Source organism: Dermacentor andersoni, chromosome 1, assembly GCF_023375885.2.
Source record: "Dermacentor andersoni chromosome 1, qqDerAnde1_hic_scaffold, whole genome shotgun sequence".
NCBI lineage: Eukaryota > Metazoa > Arthropoda > Arachnida > Ixodida > Ixodidae > Dermacentor > Dermacentor andersoni.
Window position 1 is genome coordinate 121,587,974 of NC_092814.1, and position 8,853 is coordinate 121,596,826.

Sequence of the window (8,853 nt, forward strand, 5' to 3'; positions counted from 1 at the left end):
ATAGACGCCATGTAGTGGTAGGCAATCTCTAAGGCTATGCTGTTGTTTAACTTCAGCAGAAGCCATTTCAGTAGCCGTAAATACAGCATAGACGTTTAGTTTTCGAATACCGCTTATTACCAAAACAAGTAGTTACTTTACTGCCTAATTTTACATATAATAACTTTTTACGTGCGCGTTGATGTGTCAGAAAGCCTCGGCAACACATGCTGTTCGACGACAGTGGCCTGCTGCAATCCCATCCAATCCAAGCTATAGCCTTCGTTACGTCGTTTTAATGGCGGCGGAGCGCGGTTGGGTTCTTTCAACGGTTGGTTTCTTTTGCAGTCTTTACAGCCTACCCGAGGTCACCTGCTTAGTTATTGAGGTATGACAGCTACATCTATCTCTATTTGAGCTATTAGAGTATCGGAACATGTTTTGTTCACAGGTGCCATCAAGCCCTTAAGTGAAGGGCGAAAGAAAGCGTCACTGCAAACGAAGGCCATATTTGAGGACTAAGGATCTCGAGTCTGCAGCCAGCAGTCAGTGGCACGAGACATCGCAAGTCCAGAACGGTGCAGTGGTGCATGTACGCCGCACACATGCGTTAACATGTATTGTCCTCTCCGCGTGAACGTTTATGTGCCTTGCGTCGTTTGCCGATTTACAGAGGCTACCTTACACAACGCGACTCGGGCTCAGAGTCAAAATGATGTAACCACTCTCTAGCGCAGGGGGTATGAAAGATCTTTATAGCATGAAATTGAATGGATTTATGTTTAGAGAGGTAAAGATAATTCGCCATTCTATGGTCGCTAAGTGCAAGTACTGGCTATACTGTTATTAAAATACATTTGTGGTGAACATTTCCGCATCGAATTATGAATATGTGTAATGGCTGTCACGCTATATGGTTCTTGTAGCCAAAGCTCTAGATTTTCGCAGGTTCAAGTGTCATGCACTTAATTATTTCCTTACTAAGCTTCTGAGTTTAAAAAAATGCTCATTGTATGCATGATACATTTTAATTATTGTTCAACAATACATAAATTCCTCGAACTGACAAAAATGGCAGTGCTTTCTGTGTTAAATCTTTCCATCACGATGAGTTTGCCAGGTGCGTCACATTTTGTTTTTCATGTCTTTCAAGATGCATTCTATATCTGACGTGTGCATTATTGTGTTTTAATGTTATCTTACATTATTCTGTGTAGACTGTTATGTCTGTATTAACTAATCTTGTTTAATCAACGCTGAGCACGTGCTGGTGGGCGAGTTGGTTATACATGATTACAACGAAGGCGCCAAATAAAACAACGGACTAAGGAAGGCGACACGGGACACCCACATAGGCGCTACGTGGTGGTTCCGTGTCGCCTTCCATCGTCCGTTGTTTTATTTGGCGCCTTCGTTGTAATCATTAATCAACGCAAAACAAGACAAAGGACGGCAAAGAACGTGAGGTGAAGGCATTGTTTGTCTTTGTCTCGTTTTTGCAGTCTTTTGTCTAGCCTGGTCTCATACTGTACTGTATTAGGTTAGCCTTGGTGCTTACACTTTCACTATACATTGTGCTGTCTTTTTGTGGTTTTCGCCACACGCATAAGCATATCTACGAGGGGGGGGAGCCAAGGGGGGCACTTGCCCCCTCACTATCGAAAGCTGGCACTTTCGGCTGCACGCTGGAAAGTTGAGCAAAACTACAGCAGAAGCTTAATTTTCTTTATTAATAGAGTGACCACATAAGTAATGCTTTTCTTTACTGCGTATCCCCTGCGTGGACAGCGAGGATTGACTTTTGTGCCTTCTTGGGACACCCTATAGCGGACGACGCGCGGGGTTGGCCCCACACACTCGCGTTGCGGAGAACGCCTGGCGCTCAAATGTCAGCTTGCACAACTTGAATCATGGCCAGGTTTTTGGGACCGCTATTTCCGTATTCGAAAACGCAATCAGCTAGGTACATTTAACCTGTGGGCGAGAGGGAGGTCCGGATAAAGCATTACAACTGGTGTGCCTTCCAACGACTGGTGTGCCTTGCGGCATGAATCGTTGGTGTATCAAATGCTGGAGCTATTTAATCTCTGTCTAGAGATAGCCTACGTAGCATTGCAGTCTTGGTATCTTAACATTGTTAAGGTGTTTGATTGCACTAGAAGCAGCGCAGCGGCGACAGTCGAGGCAGAGCACAAACGCCGAGCGCAAGTGGCATTTACGAGCAAAAGCGCTGAAGAGGACGACCCACTATACCGTTTCAATCCTTCTCTGCAATTACCCCCGGGATTGAAAAGGGAGCCACTCAGCGACCTAACAGCTTGTCACTATGAGTGGGTCATAGTAGGTCTTGAGGTGGTCGACGTTGACAATGTCTCGTCCATGACGGCGTATAGAAAGTCTGCAATGACAACACGAGCGGTGCACACTGCTATGGGGTGAATACGCTGGGTGCTGGCTGTACATCAACAATCTAATCAAACCTCTTACAGGTATAACTGTCTATATTCATCATGTAATCACGATTTGTCGTAGATATGCTAGTGAAAATGACTGTGGTCAAACATGCAGAGCCATTTCAATACCAATAGAACACTCACTTGAAATTTTTCTAAAGGAATGTGTCACTTCTGACTTTGACGATTTGATTTTTAGGCTATATTTAAATAAGGGCTACACTATTACTTGTTTCCCGGCAGGAGATAAGAACAGCAGATATTCCGTCTTTCAAAAAATAAGGGCCACATTTTTGTGACGTGTACTGAAAATTCGCACTGTCTAGGTTGCTTATGTGTTCTGAAAACAGTTAATGACAGTCGCCTTCTCCCAATTCTTATACATTATACACGGCATTTAGTTGTTTTCCCCCGGTATCCTCAGTAAAATATGCAGGGCACGGTGTTTATATTTATTCGAAGTACGAAGCATTGTTCTGAGTGACGAGCGATATATGTTTATTCTGTGTAGGTTCATTACAGCCTTTGTAGGAAGTTGCTCATTGAAGCGTTCCAGAGTGTCATACTGCCGCTAATATAAATGTTTCCCAGTCTTCTAAAACAACAGCACAAGACGGTTGACATTCCATGAAAAAAGAGGGAATTTTAACGTAATGTGTTGTGGACCTTTCACTTTCCTGCTTTAAATGGAAGTGTTGCAGATGATTACTAAATCCCCATTTTCCCATGTGTTTTCGTTCATCATACGAGATTCGTAGTTTGTTTCTCTGGTGTCCATGGTGAGCTAAACAAGGCGTCTTGTTTACATCGAGGGGAAATTATGGGCATGGTATGGCCAATGTTCTAAGTGGGTGGGTTAAATGTGCATTTTCCAGTATAATACACATACAAATGCTCCATAGCGTTTATTAGTCTGTTTTACGAGCTTTGTAAAACTTAGACAGCTGCGCTGACATATTTACAACTACAACTGAGGTCAAATTATGTGAACATAAAGGGAACAATCCGCCAAGTTCATGTGCGATGGTAAATATGTGTTGATCAAATACAGCATTAAAAAATTATAAGCAAGTGTTTGAAAGTATCATGCTGCTGCTATTAGCTAGGTTTCCCCATGTCCTTAGAGAACTCTGCGTTTCACATATATTATACTTTGAAGGAATAGGCAGCATTATGAGTGTTAACGTTTCTGGCTTATTTAGAAGCGTTAAGAATAATTATTGATGCCTCTCTCTTTTTTTTTTTTTACATTTTCATGCGTAATAAATTAGTTTCACCTGGTACCCTCACTGAAATAAAAGAGACAGGTTCGTTTTGTTTGGTGACTGCAAAGATAAGTTAATGGGTACAGGTTAATACATGGGCTTTCGCAATAAATTACGTATGCAAGTACTCTAGAGTGTTATGAGCGTGCCTGACGAGCTGGAGAGAATTGAGCCCGCTGCCCTGGCAGAACTATAAAAGCCGCCAAGACCAAATTGAGCAAGGAATGGTGGTATGCACTGGAAACTGTGCGAAGTATGGCTGGATCAAACACAGCCTTTGTAAAAAAAAAAAAAAATTCTTATTCAAGTGTTAGTGTGTGATATGGCTGCTATCAGCTATGTTTCCCAGTGTCCCGACATAGCTATACCTTACAACGGGTTTATATTTTGTGGAAAGCGCATGGGGCCATGGTAACTGCAATGTGTGACAAAATTTTTGCGTTCTTGGTCTAGTTAGAAGCGTTGCAAATAATTACTGATCGGAAAAAATAGGAAATTTGTTTCCTTATTTTCAGGCGTCATAACATGTTCCAACTGGGTTAAAGCGATTTCCTCGATGAATTAAACAAGACATTTTGTTTATAATTGGCGAAAATTAAGGCAATATGTAGGTAAACTTCAAAGACAGGGGACTAATTATGGCATTTGCAGTAAATTACGCATGCAAGTGGTCCAGAGTTTTATGAATGTGTCTTGCGAACAGAGAAATCATCCCGCTGCCCTGGAAGAACTGTGAATTCAACTGATATCAAATCTAGCGGAAATTGAAATGGGGTGGCGGGGGGCAAGGAGGAAGGTAGGACACCATGGTGGATGTTATGACGAAGTAACCTGTGTGCCGATGAATTACTGGCATTTTAAAAATTCCCAGGAAGAAGTGCTCAAAGCATTACTTGTGGGCAAGGTTTCAAACAGAACAGTCATATGTATACAGGCAACTATTTAAAGTATGCAATATAGTCAAAAGAAATTGAAACTTTTATTGCAACTGTTTGAAAGAAGCAGCTTCGCTGGAAATTGGGTTGTAATTCTCCAAAGGTCGCACACATCTGCTGCCGTTTGTTGTTGTGAATATTGCAAGTAAGTTATGTTGATAGTACTTCATTGCCTATAACCTCGACAACACTGTTATGTAAACTAGCGATACATTTATGTTGTAGACTTAAACATCAAATACAATTCTGTAATTATTAAAATTGTAGCGAATGCGCATTTTTTATGTGCGCTGCACTGCTGCTACTGGGCAGGATCTGGGACCTCTGTGAGGCACTCATTGACTTTTGTCCATGTATCATATTGAAATTACATAGTGGCAAGAAATAAATGCAAAATTAAATAATTTTTTGGCCCCCATGATTCACCACGTGCGATTGATAAATAGGTCTGTCTGTTAAAAATAAGTATAACTGACAGATGCATTTCTAGGCTCTTTCACTTATAGTGATAGTAATATATATATATATATATATATTAGAGAGAGATCAGATCATTTGCAGTCCCCCCCCCCCCACTTGAGAAATAGTTGGTACGCCACTGGCCACACATTCATTCCTGCTTGTGAGTTCGTTATTCTAAAGCATGTGCCTATAATGAATCCTTGTAAGGTTTGACAGTACGAAAAAGTAAAATAAGTATGATCACATGAGACCTCATTTAGTTGTATTGTCTTTCCCACATTTATTAGACTCTGTTTAACATGCTGAAAGGAGTTTCTATTTTTGTTCTTTATGTCTTCATGCTGCCCTACCTTCAGTCATAATATCGAGATCTGGAAGTTTTCTTTTTATCAGCATGTATATTTGTTGCTATGAACAGTATTCATGTGTGCTTTGTGGACTTTATAACATAAAGTGACAATAAAAAATTTACTGTATATTGAATGTGGTGTGGACCCATGTTTATTTGCAGCAGAGTGGCGACAGTGAAATGCATTGAAGCACCCGACCAGTGGGTATATGACATTGGTTGTGTGCTTGAATGCATTCCACTATCACTGCTTGAAGATGTGTGTGCGTGTGCACACACACACACACATATACACGACACACATACCATTCAAAATACAACCACGGCAGGATCCCATTTCGGATGTCCGATGGATGTACAAATGTTTTTAGATGTCCATCGGAAGGCCAATGGACGTCTGTTGGAGATTTCTGGACGTCCATTGGATGTCCATTATGTCGGAAATGGATATTCATAGGACGTCCAACGGATATCCGTGGTTGCTTGGGCAGAAATATTCGGGCAACCCCACTGTATATAGCATAGAGCGTAGTAGATCTCAAAGACGATGCTTTCACTGGCTGCTTGAACTATTAGAGAAGCAAGAAAAATACATGCGTATTGGTAAACAGTCCCTAAGGTTATGCTTTTTCTATAATTTTCCTATTTGAATTTAGCCGAAGCAATTCACTTATTCCCAAAACAAGTAGGTATTGCACTGCCCAATTTCATATATAATAAAAATGTTTCAACAAAACTATATTTGCGTTGATGTGTCGGAAAGCCTTGGTAACGCATGCTGTTTGACGACAGCGTCCTGCAGCGATCCAATCCAAGATATAGCCATCGTTCTAATGGCGGCGAAGCGACGGTGCAGTGTTGAGTCGTTTGCCATCGTCACAGCCTGCCCAAAGTCACCTGCTCAGCAGCTATTGAGGCATGACAGCTACATCTATGTCTATTTGAGCCATTTGAGTATTGGAACGTGTTTTGTTCACCGGTGCCAACAAGACCTAAAGTGAGGGGAAAGCCATACACGCGAAAGAAGGCATCAATACAAGCAAAGGCCATATTTGAGGCAGACCTCGTGCTGGCAGCTAGCAGTCAATGGCCAGAAAAATCACAAATCCAGAATGGTGCAGTGTGCCTATCTGTGCGAATGTTTGTGCGCCTTGTGGTGTTTGCCGCTGTACAGAGGAAACATCAGAAGTTAATGCCGATGATTGTAGCACAACGTGCACCCCGACCTCGGGCTCGGCAGCAATATGCTGTAGCCACCACTAGCACAGTGGGTATTACAGATCCTTATAGCATTAAATTGAATGTATTTATGTTTAAAGAGGTAAACATCGTTTACTATTCCGCAGTCGCTAAGTGCAAGCACTGGCTGTACTGTTACAAAAACACATTTGTGGTGGAAATTTCCACATATTATAATGAATATATGTTATGGCTGTCTTAATGTGTCGACCTTGTAGACAAAGCGCTAAAGGTTCGCAGGTTCAAGTGTCATGCACTTAATTTTTTTCTTACTAAGCTTCCGAGTGAAAAAATGCTCCTTGTATGCATAATAATTTTTTTTTTTATTCGACAATACATAATTTTCTCAAGCTGGCAGTCCTTTCTGTGTTAAATTTTTCCATCACTATGAGTTTGCAGGTGCGTCACATTTTGTTTTTCATATCTTTGAAGATGCAATCTATTTCTGACAGGTTGTACATAAATGTAATTCAGGGCTGTCTTACATTATTCTGTGTAGACTGTTGTTTATGGCTGTATTAAGTAATTTTGTTTAATCAGTGCAAAACGAGACAGGACAGCAAGGAAGGTGGGATGAAGACAGCGTTTGTCCTCGTCCCACCTTTTTTGCTGTCCTTTGTCTAGCCTGTTGTCATACCTTACTGTATTAGGCAAGCCTTGATGCTTCTGCTTCCATTACACATTGTGCTGTCTTTCTGTGGTTTCCGTCACACGTTTAGCCTTGCTTGTGAGCTTTTTTTCTTTATTCTAAGGCATGTACCGATAATGAATCCTCATAAGGTTTAGCAGTACTAAAAAGTAAAATACGTGTGATAATCACGTGAGACCTCACTTGGTTGTACAGTCTTTTCCATATTTGTTAGGCTGTTTAACATGCTGAAAGGGATTTCTATTTGTTTTCACGCTGTTCTAACTTAGTCATGATATCTAGATCTACAAGTTTTCTTTTTATCAGCATGTATATTTGTTGCTATGAACAGTACTCATGTGTGCTTTGTGTACTTTATAACATAAGGTAGTAGTAAAATATTTATTGTATTTTGAGGCTGGTGTGGGCTCATTTTTTGGTTTGTTAGTTTATTTATTTGGAGCAGAGTGGTGACAGTGAAATGAATTGAAGCACCCGACCGGTTGTTATATAACATTGGTTAGGTGGCTTGAATACATTCCACTATCGCTACTTCAAGATTCGTATGTATATGCACACACACACACATGCCGTCCGAAATAAGTCCACCACAGGATCCCATTTCAGATGTCCGATGGACATCTGTTAGAGATTTGCGGACATCCATCGGATGTCCATTATATTGGAAATGGATATCCATAGGACGTCTGATGGATATTCTTTTTAGACTTGTAGAATATTTTTTCTTAAATCACCCCTGTCTTGGCCAATCCCTCATAGTGGGTATGAGTCACTCTCAGAGGCAAAGAAACAAAAATACGCAGTTGTATGTGCAAAACACAACAAGAAGCAATGACCCGATTCAGGGCCGATACCCCAGAGTGGGTTGCGCCATTTCACTAAGGAACAACAACAACAACAAGCGGGTAGAGTTGAAGTGCCAACTAGCCGGCTCCCAAGCCTTGTTAAAGAAGTAGTTATACTCGCAGACAACTTTCTGTGGCTAGGAAAGGAAAGCTACAGAAGCAAAGTGCACACAAGTGAGAGTGCCTCTGAAAAGGGTCCCGTGTTTTAATCCACATTAGGTTAGGCTGGGGAAGAAAAAACATAAGCACCTTACTAGCAGCAGTTAAATAAGAGAACACACCACTGAGTGTAAAAGTTTACTTATTTTGCGACTTTTCCCTTCTGTGTCTAGGCAAATGCAAAACCATCACACATGGAAGCTGCATCGATTCAGTGTCTGTTCCGAGCAACCAAAAGCACTGTTAAATGCTGCTCAACTACTTGACATAGTAACACGTGCAGCAGCCACACGCCCGTAGCTTTCCCTTCATAGCCACAGAAAGTTGTCCACGAGTAATAGTGCTTGCCCTGTCCGTCTAGTCTTCAATTTGCTCCTGGATCTATGTATTTCGCTTCGCCATTGTCAAAAATGCCTCGTAAAGGTTGTTCATCCTCATCCTACTTCATTATCCTACGATAGCTTACAATTGACGTATGGTAGTCTCTTCTTTGTCTACAGAAAGATAAAAAAGTGTTA

At 41.2% G+C, this 8,853-nt stretch overlaps 1 long non-coding RNA gene across 1 annotated transcript; it reads left to right on the plus strand.

The window, feature by feature from the left end:
• The first annotated feature begins 274 nt into the window (after positions 1–274).
• Positions 275–5,577, plus strand: LOC140216573 (uncharacterized). Its single transcript, XR_011893197.1, has 2 exons — positions 275–367; positions 431–5,577. It is a non-coding gene; the product is annotated as an uncharacterized lncRNA (long non-coding RNA).
• The last annotated feature ends 3,276 nt before the right edge of the window (positions 5,578–8,853 follow it).